Raw genomic sequence first — 27,827 nt, forward strand, 5'->3', positions numbered from 1 at the left:
TGGTGGTACCATCATGCTCTGGGGCTGTTTTCCCGCCAGCAGTACTGGTGCATTACACAAAGTGCATGGAATAATGAAGAAGAAAGAATACCTCCAAATTCTTCAATATTACTTTACATAAACAGGTGGATGTTTGAAACTTGGCCACAATTTGTTGTTCCAACAGAACAATGATCTCAAATACATATAAAAAAGTGTTGTTGTTTGGAAAAAGCAGGCTAACATTACGCATCTGGAATGGCCTTTCCAACCTCCCAACCTCAACCCTACTGAAAATTTGTGGACTGTGCTTAAAAGCCAAGTCCATGCCAGGAACCCAACAAATTTAAAGAAACTCCACCATTTCTGCCCAGAAAAGTTTGTAGTTGAGGTGACGCTTGCTAAGGGACATTTAACTAAATCCTAATGGGGGTGTATGTATATATTTGAGCCTGTACATATAATTTTGACCATGTATGGATTAGAGAAGATTCAAATAAATTCAAACTTGTGCACCCAATTCTTGTTTTAAAAGTCATTAATCATTCCACCCTGGAAAAAGAACAGTTCAAGGACATCATGAAAAGCCCACAATTACACAATACTCATGCCCATGATGCATGTATGTAAACTTCTGACCATAGCTGTATTCAAAATCCTTTATTCTTTCAATACAGACACTCATCAAAGTCCCCAATTTAGATTCCAAGCATCATATGCAGTCACTCCCCAGCTGCTGGCATTTGCTCATAACAATAAAAAAGATGCATCCAAAAATGGGAGCCCTCTGTCTTATTTGTCAAATAACACAGGTACTCCTGAGCATCTGATAAACCTCCAGTGTGCAGTTGCAGGCAGAGGGGCCACTTGAAATCTTGCTCCCCCACATAACCAAAAGCTTTTTGAATGCCCTCCCCCTATAGGGGCCCTGTGACCCTCTACTTTGGCACCTGAGCACCATCCAGTTGCACCTGACAGATGTACTTTACATTGGCAGGGACACAACACACATGCACTCTGCGTGCACTGCACTGCTTCACCTCAGGGAGCTGGTGGTTGCTCTCTTCTTGCACGCTTTGATGTGCTGTGTGCACATCTATTAACTCACCAGAAAGTCACCCACTTGAGTTTGCTGTTAAAATTGCTGTGCAACAGGATTCAGTACACCCTGATCCTTAAAGGACCTGACAGCGGTAAAGCTAATTGGTTTATTTCATCTTATGCCCAAAACGCACCTATGACTAAATACAACCAGTTTGTGCTCTGTACACTATTTTTTTTACTCTGATTATACACCTTGTAAAGAGCAAAGTGGAGCTGGAGATGCTGAAAATGCACTTTTGCTCTGCAGATTGTCTGCCATATAATGCACCAGATAACAGAATATTTACAGAGGAATCCTTCAAATGGTGATGCAAGCACCAAAGTTGGCACAAATACACGTTACTCTTTTGAAAAATCGACTAGCCACTTGAATTTTCAATAGGTGGACAGGTAGGGGTCAAATTGAAGAATGAAGAATTAAACAGGGGTCAAAATTTAAAAATGTTCCAGTCATATTGAAAGCTATACCACATGATTTGTCTGAATATAAATATTCCAAAAGGTATAGTTTGGACTATCTATGACTGAATCTTATGGAGTTATGCGGTAAAAACAGCAAGAATAGTGACAAATGTCAGGTTCAGTTTGTACAGGGGTTAGAAGTTAAAGTTGCTCCAATTATTGTAAAACATGATGCAAATTATTGGTTGAGTTAACAGGGTTTTAAAAAGAAATAGTTTGCACCATGTGTCATGCTTAGTTGTCACATTACGGGGTAACATATGTCACATGCCATAGAATCCAATGAGGGTCGACATTGTTTGACCTTTACTTTGCAGACCAAGCATTCAACACAATCAAAACTATTCCATTTATCAATCCTATTAGTTCAACCAATAATCTGCATCACTTTGCACCATTTGCACCACACCATGTGAAGGATTGTTTCAGTTATCTGCTGCACTAATAGCTGGTCAAAATAGGGCCCCAATCTTCAAAATGTTGTTGGCATCCTTTTGTTGTCAGACCCAACTCTTCCCATGCATGCTTTTGGGCTACCACTCTACCATTCCTCTACAACCTCATTTTCCATGTCAATAACCTTAATGCCACTGCTGGGTAAACAATAACAAAGTGCTGAATGAACAAACTGTCAGTTCTGTTAATGTGCATAATATGTGAGAAATTCAATGCATTTTGATTAACCAAACCCAGTTTGCTACCTAATGAGATGTTTGCATCACCGAGCATCTATTCAATTGAATTAAACCCTGTTTTTGTTGCTCAATCCAATTTCCTTCTGCACCCTTTGCACTCTCAGAATCCACATCTGTAAATAAAGCAAAGCTTTAATCGAGGACTCTGCAGGAAACTCCTTGATACAGCAGAGCCCCCTGCAGTTAGCACGTCAGTGACTGCACACCACATCATTAAAGCAGCCACAGTTTTTACATTCACATTAAAGCTATCACATAGTAGCATATATATTATATGTCAACCCTTTTTTCCACCACTTAGGGCTGCTACAGTAGATATGCAATGGATCTGCATGCTGATTTGGCATAATTTTTTTTTTTTTTTTTACACCAGATGCCCTTCCTAACACATTTCCACCTTTCATGGAAAATGGGCATGGGTAGTCCAGAACTGGGAACCTTCTGCTTTGGAAACAAATGCACTAACCACTTAGCCAACACGCTGTGCATTCGGAAAGTATTCACAGCGCTTCACTCTTTACACATTTTGTTATGTTACAGCCTTATTCCAATATGGAGTAAATTCACTTTTTCCCCTCAAAATTCTACTCACACACCCCATAACGACAACATGAAAACAGTTTTTTTTTTTTTTTTTTTGCAAATTTATAGAAAACAAACAAAGAAATCACGTGTACGTAAGTATTCACACCCTTTGCTCAATACATTGTTGATGCACCTTTGGCAGCAATTACAGCCTCAGGTCTTCTTGAATATGATGCCACAAGCTTGGTGCACCTATCTTTGGGCAGTTTTGTCCATTCCTCTTTGCAGCACCTCTCAAGCTCCATCAGGTTGGATGGGGAGCATCAGTGCACAGCCATTTTCAGATCTCTCCAGAAATGTTAAATCTGATTCAGGTCTGGGCTCTGGCTGGGCCACTGAAGGACATTCACAGAGTTGTCCTGAAGCCACTCCTTTGATGTCTTGGCTGTGTGTTTAGGGTCATTTTCCTGCTGAAAGATGAACTGTCACCCCAATCTGAGGTCCAGAGCGCTCTGGAGCCGGTTTTCATCCAGGATGTCTCTGTATATTGTTGCATTCATCTTTCCCTCAATCCTGACTAGTCTCCAAGTTCCTGCAGCTGAAAAACATCCCCACAGCATGATGCTGCCACCACCATGCTTCACTGTAGGGATGGTGCCTGGTTTTCTCCAAACATGATGCCTGGCATTCAGCCCAAAGAGTGCAATCTTTGTCTCAGCAAACCAGAGAATTTTGTTTCTCATGGTCTGAGAATCCTTCAGGTGCCTTTTAACAAACTTCAGGTGGATTGCCATTTGCCTTTTACTAAGGAGTGGCTTCTGTCTCGCCACACTACCATACAGGACTGTTTGGTGGATATGAATGTGCTCTGACATGCACTGTCAACTATTCAATTCAATTCAATTTTTTTTTTTTTATATATAGCGCCAAATCACAACAAACAGTTGCCCCAAGGCGCTTTATATTGTAAGGCAAGGCCATACAATAATTACGTAAAAACCCCAACGGTCAAAACGACCCCCTGTGAGCAAGCACTTGGCTACAGTGGGAAGGAAAAACTCCCTTTTAACAGGAAGAAACCTCCAGCAGAACCAGGCTCAGGGAGGGGCAGTCTTCTGCTGGGACTGGTTGGGGCTGAGGGAGAGAACCAGGAAAAAGACATGCTGTGGAGGGGAGCAGAGATCGATCACTAATGATTAAATGCAGAGTGGTGCATACAGAGCAAAAAGAGAAAGAAACAGTGCATCATGGGAACCCCCCAGCAGTCTACGTCTACAGCAGCATAACTAAGGGATGGTTCAGGGTCACCTGATCCAGCCCTAACTATAAGCTTAGCAAAAAGGAAAGTTTTAAGCCTAATCTTAAAAGTAGAGAGGGTGTCTGTCTCCCTGATCTGAATTGGGAGCTGGTTCCACAGGAGAGGAGCCTGAAAGCTGAAGGCTCTGCCTCCCATTCTACTCTTACAAACCCTAGGAACTACAAGTAAGCCTGCAGTCTGAGAGCGAAGCGCTCTATTGGGGTGATATGGTACTACGAGGTCCCTAAGATAAGATGGGACCTGATTATTCAAAACCTTATAAGTAAGAAGAAGAATTTTAAATTCTATTCTAGAATTAACAGGAAGCCAATGAAGAGAGGCCAATATGGGTGAGATATGCTCTCTCCTTCTAGTCCCCGTCAGTACTCTAGCTGCAGCATTTTGAATTAACTGAAGGCTTTTTAGGGAACTTTTAGGACAACCTGATAATAATGAATTACAATAGTCCAGCCTAGAGGAAATAAATGCATGAATTAGTTTTTCAGCATCACTCTGAGACAAGACCTTTCTGATTTTAGAGATATTGCGTAAATGCAAAAAAGCAGTCCTACATATTTGTTTAATATGCGCTTTGAATGACATATTCTGATCAAAAATGACTCCAAGATTTCTCACAGTATTACTAGAGGTCAGGGTAATGCCATCCACAGTAAGGATCTGGTTAGACACCATGTTTCTAAGATTTGTGGGGACCAAGTACAATAACTTCAGTTTTATCTGAGTTTAAAAGCAGGAAATTAGAGGTCATCCATGTCTTTATGTCTGTAAGACAATCCTGCAGTTTAGCTAATTGGTGTGTGTCCTCTGGCTTCATGGATAGATAAAGCTGGGTATCATCTGCGTAACAATGAAAATTTAAGCAATACTGTCTAATAATACTGCCTAAGGGAAGCATGTATAAAGTGAATAAAATTGGTCCTAGCACAGAACCTTGTGGAACTCCATAATTAACTTCAGTCTGTGAAGAAGATTCCCCATTTACATGAACAAATTGTAATCTATTAGACAAATATGATTCAAACCACCGCAGCGCAGTGCCTTTAATACCTATGGCATGCTCTAATCTCTGTAATAAAATTTTATGGTCAACAGTATCAAAAGCAGCACTGAGGTCTAACAGAACAAGCACAGAGATGAGTCCACTGTCCGAGGCCATAAGAAGATCATTTGTAACCTTCACTAATGCTGTTTCTGTACTATGATGAATTCTAAAACCTGACTGAAACTCTTCAAATAGACCATTCCTCTGCAGATGATCAGTTAGCTGTTTTACAACTACCCTTTCGAGAATTTTTGAGAGAAAAGGAAGGTTGGAGATTGGCCTATAATTAGCTAAGATAGCTGGGTCAAGTGATGGCTTTTTAAGTAATGGTTTAATTACTGCCACCTTAAAAGCCTGTGGTACATAGCCAACTAACAAAGATAGATTGATCATATTTAAGATCGAAGCATTAAATAATGGTAGGGCTTCCTTGAGCAGCCTGGTAGGAATGGGCTCTAATAAACATGTTGATGGTTTGGATGAAGTAACTAATGAAAATAACTCAGACAGAACAATCAGAGAGAAAGAGTCTAACCAAATACCGGCATCACTGAAAGCAGCCAAAGATAACGATACGTCTTTGGGATGGTTATGAGTAATTTTTTCTCTAATAGTTAAAATTTTGTTAGCAAAGAAAGTCATGAAGTCATTACTAGTTAAAGTTAATGGAATACTCAGCTCAATAGAGCTCTGACTCTTTGTCAGCCTGGCTACAGTGCTGAAAAGAAACCTGGGGTTGTTCTTATTTTCTTCAATTAGTGATGAGTAGAAAGATGTCCTAGCTTTACGGAGGGCTTTTTTATAGAGCAACAGACTCTTTTTCCAGGCTAAGTGAAGATCTTCTAAATTAGTGAGACGCCATTTCCTCTCCAACTTACGGGTTATCTGCTTTAAGCTACGAGTTTGTGAGTTATACCACGGAGTCAGGCACTTCTGATTTAAAGCTCTCTTTTTCAGAGGAGCTACAGCATCCAAAGTTGTCTTCATTGAGGTTGTAAAACTATTGACGAGATACTCTATCTCACTTACAGAGTTTAGGTAGCTACTCTGCACTGTGTTGGTATATGGCATTAGAGAACATAAAGAAGGAATCATATCCTTAAACCTAGTTACAGTGCTTTCTGAAAGACTTCTAGTGTAATGAAACTTATTCCCCACTGCTGGGTAGTCCATCAGAGTAAATGTAAATGTTATTAAGAAATGATCAGACAGAAGGGAGTTTTCAGGGAATACTGTTAAGTCTTCTATTTCCATACTATAAGTCAGAACAAGATCTAAGATATGATTAAAGTGGTGGGTGGACTCATTTACATTTTGAGCAAAGCCAATAGAGTCTAATAATAGATTAAATGCAGTGTTGAGGCTGTCATTCTCAGCATCTGTGTGGATGTTAAAATCGCCCACTATAATTATCTTATCTGAGCTAAGCACTAAGTCAGACAAAAGGTCTGAAAATTCACAGAGAAACTCACAGTAACGACCAGGTGGACGATAGATAATAACAAATAAAACTGGTTTTTGGGACTTCCAATTTGGATGGACAAGACTAAGAGTCAAGCTTTCAAATGAATTAAAGCTCTGTCTGGGTTTTTGATTAATTAATAAGCTGGAATGGAAGATTGCTGCTAATCCTCCGCCTCGGCCCGTGCTACGAGCACTCTGACAGTTAGTGTGACTCAGGGGTGTTGACTCATTTAAACTAACATATTCATCCTGCTGTAACCAGGTTTCTGTAAGGCAGAATAAATCAATATGTTGATCAATTATTATATCATTTACCAACAGGGACTTAGAAGAGAGAGACCTAATGTTTAATAGACCACATTTAACTGTTTTAGTCTGTGGTGCAGTTGAAGGTGCTATATTATTTTTTCTTTTGAATTTTTATGCTTAAATAGATTTTTGCTGGTTATTGGTGGTCTGGGAGCAGACACCGTCTCTACGGGCATGGGGTAATGAGGGGATGGCAGGGGGAGAGAAGCTGCAGAGAGGTGTGTAAGACTACAACTCTGCTTCCTGGTCCCAACCCTGGATAGTCACGGTTTGGAGGATTTAAGAAAATTGGCCAGATTTCTAGAAATGAGAGCTGCTCCATCCAAAGTGGGATGGATGCCGTCTCTCCTAACAAGACCAGGTTTTCCCCAGAAGCTTTGCCAATTATCTATGAAGCCCACCTCATTTTTTGGACACCACTCAGGAGGCCAGCAATTCAAGGAGAACATGCGGCTAAACATGTCACTCCCGGTCCGATTGGGGAGGGGCCCAGAGAAAACTACAGAGTCCGACATTGTTTTTGCAAAGTTACACACCGATTTAATGTTAATTTTAGTGACCTCCGATTGGCGTAACCGGGTGTCGTTACTGCCGACGTGAATTACAATCTTACCAAATTTACGCTTAGCCTTAGCCAGCAGTTTCAAATTTCCTTCAATGTCGCCTGCTCTGGCCCCCGGAAGACAATTGACTATGGTTGCTGGTGTCGCTAACTTCACATTTCTCAAAACAGAGTCGCCAATAACCAGAGTTTGATCCTTGGCGGGTGTGTCGCCGAGTGGGGAAAAACTGTTAGAGATGTGAACGGGTTGGCGGTGTACACAGGGCTTCTGTTTAGAACTACGCTTCCTCCTCACAGTCACCCAGTCGGCCTGCTTTCCCGGCTGCTCGGGATCTGCCAGAGGGGAACTAACGGCGGCTAAGCTACCTTGGTCCGCACCGACTACAGGGGCCTGGCTAGCTGTAGAATTTTCCACGGTGCGGAGCCGAGTCTCCAATTCGCCCAGCCTGGCCTCCAAAGCTATGAATAAGCTACACTTATTACAAGTACCGTTACTGCTAAAGGAGGCCGAGGAATAACTAAACATTTCACACCCAGAGCAGAAAAGTGCGGGAGAGACAGGAGAAGCCGCCATGCTAAACCGGCTAAGAGGTAGTAGCTGCACTAAGCTAGCAGATTCCTAAAAACACGCAAAGTGAATAATGTGTAAATAATTTAGAGGTGATTCAGCAGAAGGAGTGCTTTAGTTAAGGCACGTGGAGATTACACTGGGAAACAAATCGTAATCTAGATAACTAGATAAATCTAACTGCGCAGATTAAACAGCTAACAGATACAGAAAAACACTGCTGTGCTCCGGAACAGGAAGTGATACAATACCGCAGTGAGAGCCAACCACCAGTAGAGGCAAACTATGGGACCTTATATGTAAACAGGTGGGTGTGCCTTTCCAAATCACGTCCAATCAACTGAATTTACCCCAGGTGGACTCCAAATAAGATGTAGAAACATCTCAAGGATGATCAGTGGAAACAGGATACACCTGAGCTCAATTCTGAGGTTCACTGCAAAGGCTGTGAATACTTAGGTACATACATTATTTGTAATATATTTGCAAAACAAACAAACAAACAAAACAAAACAAAACAAACCTTTTTCCATATTATCATTATGGGGTATTGTGTGTAGAATTTTGAGGAAAAAAAAATTGAATTTCATCCATTTTGGAATAAGGCTGTAACATAGCAAAGCGTCTAGAACAGGGGTAAGCAACGAGGTCCAAGACACTGCAGGTTTTCCTTGCAACCAATCACCTTAGCAGGTGGTTTGCTGATTAGCTTCTCCCTGGAACATAAACACCTGATCATTAATTAAATCACCTGCTAAGGTGATTGATAGCACCTAAAACCTGTAGTGTCTTGGCCCTTCATGGCACATGATTGCCCACCCTTGGTCTAGAATGTGAAGTGCTGTGAATACTTTCTGGATGCCCTGTAATTAATAGTCAGTGTTTATTATGTGTGGTTTTATTTTTTTCTAAAGATATAGCTTTTTTTTTTTTTTTTTGACATTATTCTGCTTCCCTGAGCTCTCTCAGTTTATGGATAAATATATCAACGAGAATCTGAAGTGACACCTTGAATAAAATTTTCCACAAGTCTTTTTCAGAAGCTTGGACACGTGCACTCTGCAGGTTTTTTTGTTAGTTTCTGCTGCCCCCTAATGGTAACACAGCGGCTATACCAGGCTGTGTAATATCTGCATTTGTCAGTAAAATTATTAATTCACAATCCACATTGGGGTTACTTGTACGAAGTGTTATTTTATGCAGTAGTGTGACTTCGATGACGTGACTTTGTCGTTTTTAATTGGAAGAGTCACTTTGAGGTAAATTAAGCCTCCTGTTGTTCTGAGATGAAGGTGTTTTAATGGAGTCCATCTATCACATGCTGATTTGTTCACATGGACACACACACACACACACACACATTCACCCTCACTAAACAAACGGTCGTACAGTAAAGGTGAGTTTATCTTTGTTCCAGGGTGCTCAGGTCCCTCAGTTAAAGTCTGGCCCCCGAAGAGCGAAGGACACAGTGGCTATAACAGAGAGGGTGTGTTATGGTGGGGCCGAGGAGAGAAAGGGACACTTACTGGAATGGAACGAAGGTCAGGATAAGAGAAGGAGACGATACCCCAGGGGGGTGAGGGATGGGGGAGATAAAAAGACAGAAACAGAGAGGGGCGGGCAGAGAGCTGATCAACTCCAAGAGAAAGTGAGGATGCATAAGTTTCTTCATGACTAAGTAAGTATAGAAGAGACCAACAGAAAACCAGTTAGGAGTAAATGAATAAGAGGTGAGCAAGGGACAGGATTGAAATCATCAAAATGGAAAGAGAAGAGCAGCGTGACAACAGTTTGCAAACTATAGCCATCATTGCGATGTGCTGTGGAGCCGTGAAGATGCTACACATGCTGGGAGTCATCTCTGTGGAGGGTGAGTCCAAACTACAGCCATCACCACGTCTGTATGTGTGAGTGTGGAAAACAACACAAATATGGATGCACTGAAGGTAATGTTGGATATCTGGGGAAAAAAGGACACTAAGTGTTTGCTGTTGTTGGTGCAGCTGCAGGTTTGGAGGTTGTTGAAATGTTTGGCATTTGTAGATACGATCTATAACAGTGTGTTACGAATTTGGACAGTACTTTGCTTGTGGTTTAATTTCATCTGCTATCAAAAATGTTTGGTCTTGTCATAATTATTTAGTTATACAGTGTTGGTTTTTTTCATATTGCTTATTTGATACAAGCAACAGTGGCCTTACTGTTCACCAGGACCCTGGGATTAGCAACAAGATCACAGGCTGCATACACACTGGACAAATGCAGAGATTTTCTACAGAGAGCCGGAAGAGCCGATATGAAGCCCATATCTGGGCATCGCCATGTTGGCAGCGCTTATTCTGCTTATACCATGACAAACCCATAAATGGATGAAGAGGTGGAGCACGAGTGGCTTAGTGTATGAAGAACGAACCCCGAACACGCCCCTCTGATTGAATGCGTACCAGCAAAGCTGACAGGCTAACTTCAGTTCGGGTCTTCATTAAATCATATTTTTGGGAACTTCACGGTGGTTCTCATAATGGTTTGCTTTGGTGTGGGTACTGGAATTTATGAGCCAAATATTTTCTCCGTAAAAGTACATTAATGTAACCAAAAAGTTGCTAAAAGTGCTAACGCTGTTTGCATACAACATTAAATAGGACGAGAATATCACTCACTGACAAATGAGCACAGGGAAACACAAAAACAGAGTTTAAATTTTAGTTTAAACCTGTGGTGGTTTAGTTGATTTGTTTACACTTGCCTTCATTTGCTAATCACCTCCCAGTCTATTTAAACTCTGCTTTTGTATTTTCCTGTGCTAGTGTATCAGTTGCACACCCCCCCCCCCCCCCCCCCGAATTATAGTTGAGTTATCTGCTTTTTGTTTTCCGGTAATTCTCTTGGGCAAACCCTCATGGACAACTCTGCTGGTGTGCTGCTCATCTGTGTATGACTTTGGACTGTCTCTAGCTAGAGGTGGGCGGATCGATCCTAATATCGATAATATTGATACCAACGCTGGTATTGATATAGAACGATCCTCGTGTAAAAAGATTGATACTTAAGCTTTTTTTCTCTCTCGCACGCACTGACAGATTCATTAAAGTCTACTTTCTGTCTGTAAGAGCAGCACTGTGCTGTGTCACACAACACAAAGCAGCGCACCCTTGTATTGTGGTTTGTCAGCCCTCTACCTCAGGAGATTTCGTTTTAAGTTGTGTTGAGTGATATTTTTTTAAACAAAAATGTTGATTGCGATAATAAAGTTTTTTGTTGTCATGTACAATGTTTGGTGAAATTCTATCTTAGGTCTTTTGGATCCTTTGGATCTATGAAGCTTAAATAAGAAAAAGTATCGGTATTGGTATCGATATCGGCGATACTGCGCCTGTATTTACTTGGTATCGGATCCATGCCAAAATTCCCAGTATCGCCCACCTCTATCTCTAGCTATGATTAAGGAAGTTTAGATTTCTACCTTACTGCTTGTGTTTTGCACTGGTGTCATCTCAGTTGTATGAAACATGACACGTGCCTGCCTGTACAAGCTCAGACGTGTCCCATTCATTTCCTCAGCCTGCTTTGTCCTGTGAAGGATGGAGTCATTCCCAGCAGTAATTGGGCAAAAAAGGTGGGGTGCACTCTGGATAGGTCGCCCATCTACTACATGGTTTTGCCAAAATGACTATTTAAAATAATACCTAAAAATGTCCTACAGCTTATGTTAAAAGATCCCAACATGGTCTGGTCACTGGGCCTCATCTGTATCTATCAGAATGCAAAATTACAGAGTTGAGTATACAGAGGTTTTCACAGCATTATTGATTGAAATTTTCTGGAATCACTGACTGACTCTATTATACTAGTGTCTGTCCTGCTGATTGTAGGGAGCATCTACTATGGACATGTTTATTAAGTCTGTCTGGTCAATGACATTTCCTTTCTTGCTTGTCAACCTGTAACACCTACAGGGAATTAATGTAAATCTCCTTTGGGGTGAATCCCACTGCAGAAGGACTGAAACCTAAACTGAGAAGTAATGCTGATATAAGAAAAAACAGTGACATGGTCGTCCACCCTTCTGGTGCACTGAGATGGTGCTGCAAAATCAGTGGAGGGGACCCACTGTGGTTAGTTTCTCCTCCATTTTTGCATTTTTCTCCCTTCTGAGAATTGTTACTACATATACGTCCGGACATATTGCACTGTTGCAATGTGAGCATTGGGAATCATGTGACTATGTCATTGTCCTGCAGGGGTATAATACAGACAATATAGGAACAGTGAACCTTTATAGGTGAGTGACCCTGTACATGTGTGTGTGTGCAAAAGTGTTGCCATTTGCACATCATAAACTTATAGCAGCTGGCTTTGTATACTGGTATACATGCACCACCTTTGCGGGGGTGGGTGGGGGGGTGGTATGAGATGATATATCCTTGAAGAGCATTGGGAGTTAGGTGTATGAATTACCTCATCTGGGGCTGGAGAGCTTCTCCATCCTAATATGACATTGACAAAAATGGAACGGCCCAGCTGATGAAATGAACAGCCTGCGGGTCCTGTGTGAGTTACCCGCACATGGATGGGTGTAGTTCTTTGTGCGTTTTTATTTTATCTGTTAAAGGAGATCAAGGAAAGAGTTGCATAATAGCAAGAACACTCAGTCTGCAGACCCTCATCCCTGCATATCAGTTTTTCACTTTTCCAGAGAGACACATATCACACCTGTTCAGAATGTCACTGTACAGTAGGAAACAAGTATGTTTGTCTACTCAGTCCTGATGAATAATGAACCTAGACCTAAATGCTAGTTATAACAAATTAGTGATATGTTTAAGATTACACATATTGTTTAAGAGATAAATGAATAGTAGCTCAGTTGTGCGTCTTATGGCGCTACTCCATAAGGTTGGAGATCTTCCCCTTGATGTGTGTAGCAGATATAAATTCAACACTATTTAATTGAATGTGAAATATAATTAAATACCTCAAATGGGGCACCACCTGTCTGAACCACAGGAAAATAATGTTATGATCAGTATTAATCAGTCTTTAAACTGAAAGTCACAAGTTCTGGAAACGATTGATTAAACATCTGACTTCAACTGGACACAAGACCAACCAACTAGCATATTTACAAATTTTATTATTTTATTGTTATAATTCATCCATCTTATTGTATACCCGCTTATTTCAATTAAGAGTCATGGGGGGGGGGGGGGGGGGTATTGGAGCCAATCCCAGCGGTCATAGGGCATGAGGCGGGGTACACCCAGGACAAGACGCCAGTCTGTCACAAGGCTGTTATTATATCAAGAAAATAAAACAAAGCCACTTTGTATCGCTAACAGCAAAGACCATCAGAACACTTGAAGGTTCACTTATCTAGGTCCTTTGGATCGTGAAGAGGTTTGGTCCACTGTGGTCCTGGTTGGCCTTTTTCTGGCCTTTTTAATTGACCTTTGTTGAGGTAGCACACCAGGTTGCCCAAATTTCACAGGCATGCGGACTACTGGGTTGGTTTCACAGCAGGACTGAACATAATAGTTCGGCAGTTCATCGACCAACCCAGAATGAAGGTTATGGAGTTTGCTGTCAAAAATGCTCTGGCAGCTTCCAAAACTTGTGGAAAATCAATTCAAAGTCAATGTGAAAATTTAGAAAAAGGCTCAAGGCTTGGCAAAGAAGGCTTTGGAGAAAAATTAAAGTAAAAAAATAAATAAAAAAATTTTGCCATTGAGCGGAAAAGGAAGAATTTGGAGACTCGCAAATTCCCTCGTAATTTGAAAAACTCAGCTAAGAAGTTGTCTTCAAAATGCAGAGGACTTGGCTTGGGCCTTAAAATTACTGGCAAAAGTTAGTGACATTCTAAGCTATGGCTAACAGAAAAATGCGGGACTCAAACAAAGAAACAATGAAACAAAAGCCACAAGGTAAGACTAAGGGCTAAGAAGATAAGAGGAAGAAGAAAAGTTCCATAGAGAGCAAGTTGAAGGGTCAAGAGAAGTGAGCGCGCCTTTGTTTTGGGTTCTTTTAAAGAGTCTTCCTCACATGTTCATAAGCTCCACACATTTGGCATCAGGTTGCTTCCAACAGAAAGTTATTTGAAAAACACAAATACAATAAATGACATGTACCTTCTTTCTTCTTTTCTTTCTTTGGCTAACAAATATCAGCTGACTGAAAGTCATCTTCTAAACTCATCCATAAAACATTGAAATGATTAACAAAAACACTGTTTACTCCTTGACGATTCAGTAATAATCAACAAATAACATTTAAACATGCACCAACAGTTTAAGTAAATGGAAGACTCATAACATCACATTAAAGAAATGTGTAAAAGATTAAATTGGAGTTAAATTTCATCTTTAGTAAAGTATAATAACAGAAAAAGTGTTGGGAAGGTGTCGTAGCACGGACCCACAACAGGGGGCGCAAATGAACGGACAATGAATAAGCCAAAAAGGTAACAATTTAATGTTGTGATAATACACAACGAAACGTACAGTAATTTGCACAGTCAATTTAACACCAGGTGACGTGTGGGCAGGCTCGAAGATAGAAGACCCCTGACGAGAGAGAAGCCGCATCCCACACGGCTTCCACCACCAACGGTCTGAAGAACACCGGAGCCGCCAAGTCCCGAGTCCCCAGGTGGCCTCTGTCTTCGGCTGTCGACCCTGGTACTGCTGGCAGAAAGCAGAAATATGATGAGTGAGTGTGAGTCCGCACACTCAGTGATTCTCAGTCCCAACACAGCCAGGAGGGAGCACCTCCACCTCCAAACTAGGTTATCACTCGTGCAGCTCCTGTTGTCTTCTTTCTGGATGGAGTGAGAGACGAAGACCGTCGTCCTCTCACTATCCGCCAATCCAGTCTTCCACAGACTTCACAGGTACGTGGCTGCACACAGATCACAGTTTAGATACACTGAATAATTATAGCAGAGAAGAATTACCGAGGTAATGGTAGTCGATTTCTCGGCGGGGAGGTGGAGTTGCAGTCCGGCTTTTATGGTGGTGATGATGAACGAGTGACAGCTGGTGCAGAGGATGAGTGACAGCTGTCACTTCTTCTGGGTCTGGCGCCCTCTCGTGCTTGGAGCCCGCACTCCAAGCACGGCGCCCTCTGGTGGTGGTGGGCCAGCAGTACCTCCTCTTCAGCGGCCCACACAACAGGACCCCCCCCTCAACGGGCGCCTCCTGGCGTCCGACCAGGCTTGTCCGGATGTCTCGCGTAGAACTCGGCCAGGAGGGCCGGGTCCAGGATGAAGCTTCTCTTCACCCAGGAGCGTTGTTCAGGTCCATACCCCTCCCAGTCCACCAGATATTGGAAACCCCGGCCCTTACGACGGACATCCAGGAGCCTGCGGACTGTCCAGGCAGGCTCCCCGTCAATGAGCCGGGCAGGAGGCGGCGTAGGTCCCGGAGTACAGAGGGGCGAGGTGTGGTGTGGTTTGAGACGGGAAACATGAAAGACAGGGTGAATCCGCAGTGAAGAAGTGAGTTGCAGCTTCACTGCGGCCGGGTTGATGATCCTGAGGATTTTGAAAGGTCCAATGAATCTGTCTTTCAGCTTTGGGGAATCGACACACAAAGGGATGTCCTTGGTCGAGAGCCACACCTCCTGCCCGGGCTGGTATGTGGGGGCCGGGGAACGCCGGCGGTCCGCATGGGCCTTGGCCCTCGTCCGGGCCTTTAACAGGGCAGAGCGGACGGCCCGCCACACCCGGCGGCACCTCCTGAGGTGGGCCTGGACCGAGGGCACACCGACCTCTCCCTCCACCAGCGGGAACAATGGGGGCTGGTACCCCAAACATGCCTCAAAAGGGGAGAGGCCAGTAGCAGATGAAACTTGGCTGTTGTGGGCATACTCGATCCAGGCCAGATGGTGACTCCAGGCCGCCGGATGCGCGGAGGTGACACATCGAAGGGCCTGCTCCAGCTCCTGGTTAGCCCGCTCTGCCTGGCCATTTGTCTGGGGGTGGTACCCGGACGAGAGACTCACGGTGGCCCCCAGCTCCCTGCAGAAACTCTTCCACACCTGTGAAGAGAACTGGGGACCACGATCTGAAACAATGTCCGATGGTATCCCATGCAGCCACATGACGTGGTGGACCAGGAGGTCTGCCGTCTCGTGGGCCGTCGGGAGCTTCGGGAGGGCCACGAAGTGGGCCGCCTTGGAGAACCGGTCCACTATCGTGAGAATCACGGTGTTGCCCTGGGACGGCGGGAGGCCCATGATGAAATCCAGGCCGATGTGAGACCAGGGGCGATGAGGCACTGGCAGAGGTTGGAGGAGTCCCGTCGTCCTCCGATGATCTGCCTTGCCCCTGGCGCAGATGGTACAGGCCTGGACATAGTCCCGGACGTCGGTTTCCAGGGACGCCCACCAGAAGCGCTGCTGGACTACTGCCACGGTCCTACGCACTCCGGGATGACAAGAGAGCTTGGACCCGTGACAGAAGTCCAATACGGCAGCTCTTGCCTCTGGTGGGATGTACAGTCTGTTCTTGGGGCCAGTCCCCGGGTCCGGGCTCCTTGTCAGGGCCTCCCGGATGGTCTTCTCCACGTCCCAGGTGAGGGTGGCCACGACAGTGGACTCGGGGATGATGGTCTCAGTGGGGTTCGACAGCCCCGCTTTGGCTTCTTCTTCATGCACCCGGGACAATGCATCTGATTTTTGGTTCTTAGTCCCAGGGCGGTACGTGATCTGGAAGTCAAAGCGTCCAAAGAACAGAGACCAGCGGGCTTGCCTGGGGTTCAGCCGCTTGGCGGTCCGGATGTACTCCAGGTTCCGATGGTCCGTGAAAACCGTGAAGGGCAACGATGCCCCCTCCAGCAGGTGTCTCCACTCTTCAAGAGCCTCCTTCACCGCGAGGAGCTCCCGATTGCCGACATCATAGTTCCGTTCAGCTAGGGTCAACCTGCGGGAATAAAAGGCACAAGGATGGAGAACTTTATCAGCCTCCACGCTCTGGGACAGCACGGCTCCTATCCCTGAGTCAGAGGCGTCCACTTCTACTATGTACTGGCGATCAGGATCAGGCTGCACCAGAACTGGTGCAGTCGAGAACCGGCGTTTCAACTCCTGGAACGCGGCTTCGCACCGATCCGACCAGGCGAAGGGGACCTTGGTGGAGGTCAGGGCAGTCAGGGGGCTAACTACCTGACTGTAACCTTTAATGAACCTCCTGTAGAAATTTGCAAAGCCTAGGAACTGCTGTAGTTTCCTGCGGCTTGTTGGTTGGGGCCAATCTCTCACCGCCGCAACCTTAGCCGGATCAGGGGCGACGGAGTTGGAGGAGATGATGAACCCCAGGAAGGACAAAGAAGTGCGGTGGAACTCGCACTTCTCGCCCTTCACAAACAGCCGGTTCTCCAACAACCGCTGTAGGACCTGACGTACATGCTGGACATGGGTCTCAGGGTCCGGGGAAAAGATGAGTATATTGTCCAGATATACAAAGACGAACCGATGCAGGAAGTCCCGCAAGACGTCATTTACCAAAGCTTGGAACGTCGCGGGGGCGTTAGTGAGGCCGAACGGCATGACCAGGTACTCAAAATGACCTAACGGGGTGTTGAATGCCGTCTTCCATTCGTCTCCCTTCCGGATCCGAACCAGGTGGTACGCGTTTATAAGATCCAATTTAGTGAAAATTTGGGCTCCATGCAGGGGCGTGAACACTGAATCCAACAGAGGTAACGGGTATTGGTTGCGAACCGTGATCTCATTCAGCCCTCTGTAATCAATGCATGGACGGAGTCCGCCGTCTTTTTTACCCAGAAAAAAGAAACCAGCACCCATCGGAGAGGTGGAGTTCCGGATCAGCCCGGCAGCTAAGGAGTCCCGGATGTAGGTCTCCATTGATTCGCGTTCCGGACGTGAGAGGTTGTACAACCTACAGGACGGGTACTCAGCGCCCGGGACCAAATCGATGGCACAATCATACGGTCGGTGCGGGGGAAGAGTGAGCGCCAGATCTTTGCTGAAAACGTCCGCAAGATCATGGTACTCCTTTGGCACCGCCGATAGATTAGGGGGGACTTTGACCTCCTCATTAGCCGTAGTGCCGGGAGGAACCGAGGATCCTAAACACTCCCGGTGGCAGGTTTCGCTCCACTGCGTGACAACCCCGGACGGCCAATCTATCCGGGGATTGTGCTTCACCATCCATGGAAAGCCCAAAATCACTCGGGAGGTAGATGGTGTTACATGGAACACTATCTCCTCCCTGTGATTCCCAGACACAACCAAAGTCACTGGTTGTGTCTGATGTGTGATTAATGGAAGCAGGGTGCCATCTAGTGCTCGCACCTGCAATGGTGCTGGCAGAGCCACCAGAGGGAGCCCTACTTCCTTTGCCCATCTGCTGTCCAGCAGATTCCCTTCAGACCCCGTGTCTACCAGTGCTGGGGCGTGAAGGGTTAAATCCCCACAAAGGATTGTTACTGGGATTCGTGCAGATTTGCGGGGTTTTCCCGCGTTTGTGTTATGGCCCACCCTTAGCCCAGTTTCTAAGGACGAGCGTTGTAGTTTGACCGTTTAGGGCAGTCCTTCTGCATGTGCTCGCAAGAGCCGCAGACAAAACACTCCCCGCGGGCCAGCCTCCTTTGTCTGACATTTGTTTTTACTTTGGCCTTGCTCGTGTCCATAGCCTCCTCAGCAGGGGGAGCTGTAGCCACACGGAGCTCTCTGATAGTGAAGCGTGGGGACGACGTCACCTTGTCGGAAACGGAAAGGGGAGGGACGGCTCGTGCCCGGTCACGCCCCCCGGCCTGCTCCCAACGATGCTCGTTTAAACGGTTGTCTAAGCGTATAACTAAATCGACAAGCCCGTCAAAATCCCGCGGTCCCTCCTTAGCCAGTAGGTGCTCCTTAAGGACCGGGGACAGTCCATTTACAAAGGCGGCGCGGAGCGCAACGTTATTCCAGCCGGACCTCGCTGCCGCGATGCGGAAGTCGACTGCATACTCGGCTGCGCTACGGCACCCCTGTCTCATCGACAGCAGCACGTTCGAAGCGGTCTCGCCTCTATTGGGATGATCAAACACTTGTTTGAACTCCCGTACAAACCCAGTATAAGACGTTAGGAGCCGTGAATTCTGCTCCCAAAGCGCCATAGCCCAGGCGCGTGCCTCTCCTCGAAGCAGATTAATAACATAAGCCACCCGGCTAGTGTCTGATGCGTCCATGACAGGGCGCTGTGAAAAGACGAGCGAACACTGCATGAGGAAGTCTGCGCACGTCTCGACACAGCCCCCGTACGGTTCCGGAGGGCTTATGTATGCTTCAGGGGACGGTGGGGGGGTTCGTTGAACGACCAGTGGAACGTCTGATACAGGCACAGGACCAGCCAGAGGAGTGGCTGCAGCAGCGCCCTGATCGCGCGCTTCCACCCTGGCGGTGAGAGCCTCCACCCTCCGATTAAGGAGGACATTCTGCTCGGACACTAAATCTAGGCGGTTAAGATCGGCTGCAGCTCACTCAACACGCCTCCCGCTGACGCCTGCGCTCCTGGCTCTTCCATTGGCCGTTCAAGCTCGGGTTGACGCCCCTCGGAATCCATGATGATGGCCGAGAAATCCTGTTGGGAAGGTGTCGTAGCACGGACCCACAACAGGGGGCGCAAATGAACGGACAATGAATAAGCCAAAAAGGTAACAATTTAATGTTGTGATAATACACAACAAAACGTACAGTAATTTGCACAGTCAATTTAACACCAGGTGACGTGTGGGCAGGCTCGAAGATAGAAGACCCCCGACGAGAGAGAAGCCGCGTCCCACACGGCTTCCACCACCAACGGTCTGAAGAACACCGGAGCCGCCAAGTCCCGAGTCCCCAGGTGGCCTCTGTCTTCGGCTGTCGACCCTGGTACTGCTGGCAGAAAGCAGAAATATGATGAGTGAGTGTGAGTCCGCACACTCAGTAATTCTCAGTCCCAACACAGCCAGGAGGGAGCACCTCCACCTCCAAACTAGGTTATCACTCGTGCAGCTCCTGTTGTCTTCTTTCTGGATGGAGTGAGAGACGAAGACCGTCGTCCTCTCACTATCCGCCAGTCCAGTCTTCCACAGACTTCACAGGTACGCGGCTGCACACAGATCACAGTTTAGATACACTGAATAATTATAGCAGAGAAGAATTACCTTGGTAATGGTAGTCGATTTCTCGGCGGGGAGGTGGAGTTGCAGTCCGGCTTTTATGGTGGTGATGATGAACGAGTGACAGCTGGTGCAGAGGATGAGTGACAGCTGTCACTTCTTCTGGGTCTGGCGCCCTCTCGTGCTTGGAGCCCGCACTCCAAGCAGGGCGCCCTCTGGTGGTGGTGGGCCAGCAGTACCTCCTCTTCAGCGGCCCACACAACAAAAAGAAAGTGATTTTTTTCTCTTTTCTATGTTAAAAAAGTGTATTTGCATATTGAAGGGTAACTGTCCTTCCAAAAGGGGGCACTGTGGTTCCATCACTATGTTGATTGTTGTATGACCTCTGATCTTTTGGCCATCTGGCTGGGTTAAGAGGGCTGTTTTAACGATAAGACATGAACAAGAATGCTTTGAGGGTCGCTTCTGGAGATGTGGGATGCTATAAATTGATTAAAGAGTACTTTGGGTGTTGACATATCCTGGCACCATGCTCACTAGCAAAACAGTTTGATGTCACTTTGATATGTTATAGGTTTAGGATTGTCAATTGAATTCAAGGCACTTTGTGGAAGGAAGCTTAGAGGCTTTTGGTGCCTGATACCAAGTCAAGTGATAACACAATCATTTGGCTTAAGACATTTCGATCTTAGAAATGTCTGGGCAGTTCAGTTCTGCATTGGAAGTGAAAATTGAAGCCAACCTTGGCTTCTCACTGCCAACCTTGGCTTCTCACTGCGGTATTGTATCACTTCCTGTTCCGGAGCACAGCGGTGTTTTTCTGTATCTGTTAGCTGTTTAATCTGCGCAGTTAGATTGATCTAGTTATCTAGATTACGATTTGTTTCCCAGTATAATCTTTACGTGCCTTAACTAAAGCACTCCTTCTGCTGAATCACCTCTAAATTATTTACACATTATTCACTTTGCGTGTTTTTAGGAATACGCTAGCTTAGCGTAGCTACTAGCTCTTAGCCGATTTAGCATGGCGGCTTCTCCTGTCTCTCCCTCACTTTTCTGCTCTGGGTGTGAAATGTTTAGTTATTCCTCGGCCTCCTTTAGCAGTAACGGTACTTGTAATAAGTGTAGCTTATTCGTAGCTTTGGAGGCCAGGCTGGGCGAATTGGAGACTCGGCTCCGCACCGTGGAAAATTCTACAGCTAGCCAGGCCCCTGTAGTCGGTGCGGACCAAGGTAGCTTAGCCGCCGTTAGTTACCCCCTGGCAGATCCCGAGCAGCCGGGAAAGCAGGCTGACTGGGTGACTGTGAGGAGGAAGCGTAGCCCTAAACACCGCCATCCCCTCATTACCCCATCCCCGTAGAGACGGTGCCTGCTCCCAGACTACCAATAACCAGCAAAAATCTATTTAAGCATAAAAATTCAAAAAGAAAAAATAATATAGCACCTTCAACTGCACCACAGACTAAAACAGTTAAATGTGGTCTATTAAACATTAGGTCTCTCTCTTCTAAGTCCCTGTTGGTAAATGATATAATAATTGATCAACATATTGATTTATTCTGCCTTACAGAAACCTGGTTACAGCAGGATGAATATGTTAGTTTAAATGAGTCAACACCCCCGAGTCACACTAACTGTCAGAATGCTCGTAGCACGGGCCGGGGCGGAGGATTAGCAGCAATCTTCCATTCCAGCTTATTAATTAATCAAAAACCCAGATAGAGCTTTAATTCATTTGAAAGCTTGTCTCTTAGTCTTGTCCATCCAAATTGGAAGTCCCAAAAACCAGTTTTATTTGTTATTATCTATCGTCCACCTGGTCGTTACTGTGAGTTTCTCTGTGAATTTTCAGACCTTTTGTCTGACTTAGTGCTTAGCTCAGATAAGATAATTATAGTGGGCGATTTTAACATCCACACAGATGCTGAGAATGACAGCCTCAACACTGCATTTAATCTATTATTAGACTCTATTGGCTTTGCTCAAAAAGTAAATGAGTCCACCCACCACTTTAATCATATCTTAGATCTTGTTCTGACTTATGGTATGGAAATAGAAGACTTAACAGTATTCCCTGAAAACTCCCTTCTGTCTGATCATTTCTTAATAACATTTACATTTACTCTGATGGACTACCCAGCAGTGGGGAATAAGTTTCATTACACTAGAAGTCTTTCAGAAAGCACTGTAACTAGGTTTAAGGATATGATTCCTTCTTTATGTTCTCTAATGCCATATACCAACACAGTGCAGAGTAGCTACCTAAACTCTGTAAGTGAGATAGAGTATCTCGTCAATAGTTTTACATCCTCATTGAAGACAACTTTGGCTGCTGTAGCTCCTCTAAAAAAGAGAGCTTTAAATCAGAAGTGCCTGACTCCGTGGTATAACTCACAAACTCGTAGCTTAAAGCAGATAACCCGTAAGTTGGAGAGGAAATGGCGTCTCACTAACTTAGAAGATCTTCACTTAGCCTGGAAAAAGAGTCTGTTGCTCTATAAAAAAAAGCCCTCCGTAAAGCTAGGACATCTTTCTACTCATCACTAATTGAAGAAAATAAGAACAACCCCAGGTTTCTTTTCAGCACTGTAGCCAGGCTGACAAAGAGTCAGAGCTCTATTGAGCTGAGTATTCCATTAACTTTAACTAGTAATGACTTCATGACTTTCTTTGCTAACAAAATTTTAACTATTAGAGAAAAAATTACTCATAACCATCCCAAAGACGTATCGTTATCTTTGGCTGCTTTCAGTGATGCCGGTATTTGGTTAGACTCTTTCTCTCTGATTGTTCTGTCTGAGTTATTTTCATTAGTTACTTCATCCAAACCATCAACATGTTTATTAGACCCCATTCCTACCAGGCTGCTCAAGGAAGCCCTACCATTATTTAATGCTTCGATCTTAAATATGATCAATCTATCTTTGTTAGTTGGCTATTAACTAACAAACACAGGCTTTTAAGGTGGCAGTAATTAAACCATTACTTAAAAAGCCATCACTTGACCCAGCTATCTTAGCTAATTATAGGCCAATCTCCAACCTTCCTTTTCTCTCAAAAATTCTTGAAAGGGTAGTTGTAAAACAGCTAACTGATCATCTGCAGAGGAATGGTCTATTTGAAGAGTTTCAGTCAGGTTTTAGAATTCATCATAGTACAGAAACAGCATTAGTGAAGGTTACAAATGATCTTCTTATGGCCTCGGACAGTAGACTCATCTCTTGCTTGTTCTGTTAGACCTCAGTGCTGCTTTTGATACTGTTGACCATAAAATTTTATTACAGAGATTAGAGCATGCCATAGGTATTAAAGGCACTGCGCTGCGGTGGTTTGAATCATATTTGTCTAATAGATTACAATTTGTTCATGTAAATGGGGAATCTTCTTCACAGACTGAAGTTAATTATGGAGTTCCACAAGGTTCTGTGCTAGGACCAATTTTATTCACTTTATACATGCTTCCCTTAGGCAGTATTATTAGACGGTATTGCTTAAATTTTGATTGTTACGCAGATGATACCCAGCTTTATCTATCCATGAAGCCAGAGGACACACACCAATTAGCTAAACTGCAGGATTGTCTTACAGACATAAAGACATGGATGACCTCTAATTTCCTGCTTTTAAACTCAGATAAAACTGAAGTTATTGTACTTGGCCCCACAAATCTTAGAAACATGGTGTCTAACCAGATCCTTACTGTGGATGGCATTACCCTGACCTCTAGTAATACTGTGAGAAATCTTGGAGTCATTTTTGATCAGAATATGTCATTCAAAGCGCATATTAAACAAATATGTAGGACTGCTTTTTTGCATTTACGCAATATCTCTAAAATCAGAAAGGTCTTGTCTCAGAGTGATGCTGAAAAACTAATTCATGCATTTATTTCCTCTAGGCTGGACTATTGTAATTCATTATTATCAGGTTGTCCTACAAGTTCCCTAAAAAGCCTTCAGTTAATTCAAAATGCTGCAGCTAGAGTACTGACGGGGACTAGAAGGAGAGAGCATATCTCACCCATATTGGCCTCTCTTCATTGGCTTCCTGTTAATTCTAGAATAGAATTTAAAATTCTTCTTCTTACTTATAAGGTTTTGAATAATCAGGTCCCATCTTATCTTAGGGACCTCGTAGTACCATATCACCCCAATAGAGCGCTTCGCTCTCAGACTGCAGGCTTACTTGTAGTTCCTAGGGTTTGTAAGAGTAGAATGGGAGGCAGAGCCTTCAGCTTTCAGGCTCCTCTCCTGTGGAACCAGCTCCCAATTCAGATCAGGGAGACAGACACCCTCTCTACTTTTAAGATTAGGCTTAAAACTTTCCTTTTTGCTAAAGCTTATAGTTAGGGCTGGATCAGGTGACCCTGAACCATCCCTTAGTTATGCTGCTGTAGACGTAGACTGCTGGGGGGTTCCCGTGGTGCACTGTTTCTTTCTCTTTTTGCTCTGTATGCACCACTCTGCATTTAATCATTAGTGATCGATCTCTGCTCCCCTCCACAGCATGTCTTTTTCCTGGTTCTCTCCCTCAGCCCCAACCAGTCCCAGCAGAAGACTGCCCCTCCCTGAGCCTGGTTCTGCTGGAGGTTTCTTCCTGTTAAAAGGGAGTTTTTCCTTCCCACTGTAGCCAAGTGCTTGCTCACAGGGGGTCGTTTTGACCGTTGGGGTTTTACATAATTATTGTATGGCCTTGCCTTACAATATAAAGCGCCTTGGGGCAACTGTTTGTTGTGATTTGGTGCTATATAAAAAAATTGATTGATTGATATTCGCTACATGTAAATGGCTGTTCCATCTCTCCCTGCCCAGAGGTCTGTAACCCAGGGATGATTTTGGGCTCCGCCCTGTCATTCCACTCTCACATCAAATTCATCACCAAATCTGCTTGATACCATCTCAGAAACATTTCAAGACCCTGACCCTCACTGTCTGATTCTATGGCTGAGGCCCTCATCCATGTTTTCATCACCTCCTGCCTGGATGATTACAGTGATGTTCTGTTTTGTAAAGCCTTGGAGTTCTGCATACACTGCAGCTGCTATGAAATCCTCCTCACCTATAAATCCTTCCATTCCCACACTCCTCATTCCCCATTGCATCTTCTCTATTCTTAATGGTTGTGGGTGGAGCCGGTCTGCTCTATATGCCTGATTCCATCAGATCCCGGAAGCTAAGCAGTGCAGGACCTGGTTAGTACTTGGATGGGAGACCTCTTTGAAACACCAGCGGCTCTGTGTGTGTTTCTCCAGGTAAAACTGGAGTTTCATCAGGAAGGGCATCCGACATAAAACTTGTGCCAAATACCAATGCGGATCTGACTGTATCCGCTGTGGCGACCCCGAACAAAAACACGAGCAGCCAAAATGACAATACACTTAATGGTTGTGGGCCCACAGTGAAAGCTTGTGGAGCGATCGTTCTTCACTCGACCGTGTCCTTGTCTTAATCTTGTTTTTTGCCTTAGATATTCTGTCTTGATACGAGGTCTGTTATAAAAGTAACGGACCTTTGGCTGGGAAAAAAAACTGGCTTACCTGGAGTGTTGGAAACCTAATCACCCTCGAAGTAGTCTCCTTGGGACTCCACACACTTCTCCCAGTGGTGTCGCCACTGTTGGAAGCATTCCAAGAAAGCCTCTTTTGGAATGGAGTGCAGCTCCGCCGTCATTGCAGCCATAATGTCCTCTCTTGTCTCAAATCGCGTTCCTTTTAATGGTCTTTAAGTTTTGGGAACAGCCAGAAGTCGCAAGGGGCCATGTCAGGAGAGTAAGGTGCCTGTTGAACCACCGGAGTCTGGTTTTTCGTCAAATAAGTCTGAATTAAGTGAGAGGAATGAGCTGGAGGATTGTCGTGATGGATGCGCCAATTTCCTGTGGCCCACAACTCCAGTCTCTTGCGCCGCACACCATCACGTAGACGACGGAGGACATCCCTGTAATACTTCTTCGTTATTGTTTGACCCTGTGGTGCGTACTCGTGGTGTACCACACCACGGGAGTCAAAGAAAACAGTCAGCATTACCTTGATGTTGCTGCGCACTTGGCGCGCCTTCTTCGGTTGTGGCAACGTGGAATGCTTCCATTGTGACGACTGGAATTTGGTTTCCGGGTCGTACCCGTACACCCAGGACTCATCACCGGTGATTATGGTGTCCATAAAGCTGGGATCAGTTTGTATGGAGTCCAGCATGTCCTGTGAGACTTCAACACGACATTGCTTTTGCTCCGCCGTCAGCTACTTTGGCACAAATTTCGCCTCCACTTGTTTCATGCCCAAATCTTCTGTCACGATGGAATGTGCCGAAAAAGTACTAATGTCCACCTCTTCCGCAATTTCTCGGACAGTCACACGACGGTCCCGCATAACCACAGTGTTCACTTTGGAAATGATCTCGTCATTTCGGCATGTTGAAGGCCGACTGGAACGCGGCGCGCTCTCTACCGTTACGCGGCTGTCTTTAAACCGATTGTACCACTCCTTAATCTGTGTGATGCTCATAGCTTCATCTCCGAAAACCGTCTGAATTTTCTGAATCGTTTCCACCTAGCTATTGCCAAGTTTCTGGCAGAATTTGATGCAATAGCGTTGCTCCAAACATTCGTCCATTTTCCTCGCAATAAAAATCCGACGAGGGGGGAAGACCAGTGCTCACTCAAAGCATGCTCACAGGCGAATGACGCAACCGACAGGCATGAAAAAACTCACGCATGCGCACAAAGGTTCAAGCTTGGCTGATGCAATCACACGTGATTCAAATCCATAAGGTTATTGCAAAAAATAAAAAGGTACGATACTTTTCTAACAGACATAGTAGAGAATCTTCGATCTTTGATTCAAGCTTCTCTACTATGGAAACCACCTGGACAACTGAGAGCCTACACAGAAACAATGCGACCAACTGTGGGCATGATGCCCTGGCATTGGTATGTAAGCTGGAAAGGACTGCTAAAAAGATAGCTAACTTTAGAAACCACTTAAGATTTAACCTAAGATGCAAACAAAACAATGTTATTCCCAGATGCATGAAGCAAAAGGCACTAGAAGCAGGCCACACAGCAGAAAGGATCCAGCACAGTTACCTTAGGAGGATTTTGGGTCTTAGAATTAGAAGGCTTCATTTTAAAATATTAGACCTCCAAAATAATCTTGATAGTCTTTACAAAAGGTCAGAAACCTTAGTGGGGGAAGAGGCCCATAATAAGATCACAAAGTTCATAGTTAAAATTCAAATGGCTGAGCATTTAAAAAGTACGGAGCGGCAAATCAGGAAGTTTCACAACCTTTTAGTGCAGAAAAGGCGTACTTTCAGGGGGAGTAGTTTTAAAGATACACCCAGACAAATTAGTGACAACAGGGAAAATTGGGTAAAGAATCTGTCCGACAGGGTTCTTACACAGACAGAAAAGGATGTGCTCACCAAAGGACTAAATTTCTCAGTGACCCCTAAAAATATACTGACAGTAGATTACATCACTGCAGTAGAGTCAGCCATTAAACATACAGTTTGTCAGAGTCAGAAGCTGGGGACCTCCAACTAAGAGTCACTGCAGTGCTTAACAGTGCTAAGCCTCCTCCGTCCAACATCACAGGAGAAGAACAGAAAGCTTTGGCAGCACTGCAGAAGGACCAAAGTATCCTTATCTTGCCAGCAGATAAAGGCAGATGCACGGTGTTCCTGAACACATCGGACGACGAGG

The 27,827-nt window shown here is 44.8% G+C and overlaps 1 protein-coding gene and 1 long non-coding RNA gene across 3 annotated transcripts in view; both read left to right on the plus strand.

Annotated features, from left to right (window-relative positions):
- On the plus strand, positions 1-26,861 carry LOC117520005. The gene is made up of 3 exons (XR_004563504.1): positions 1-125; positions 25,302-25,308; positions 26,850-26,861. It is a non-coding gene; the product is annotated as an uncharacterized LOC117520005 (long non-coding RNA).
- The window catches only part of LOC117520004 (Kv channel-interacting protein 1-like), a 183,406-nt gene that overhangs the window by 136,511 nt on the left and 19,068 nt on the right, over positions 1-27,827 (plus strand). The window lies entirely within an intron of this gene.

Source organism: Thalassophryne amazonica, chromosome 11 (genome assembly GCF_902500255.1).
Source record: "Thalassophryne amazonica chromosome 11, fThaAma1.1, whole genome shotgun sequence".
NCBI lineage: Eukaryota > Metazoa > Chordata > Actinopteri > Batrachoidiformes > Batrachoididae > Thalassophryne > Thalassophryne amazonica.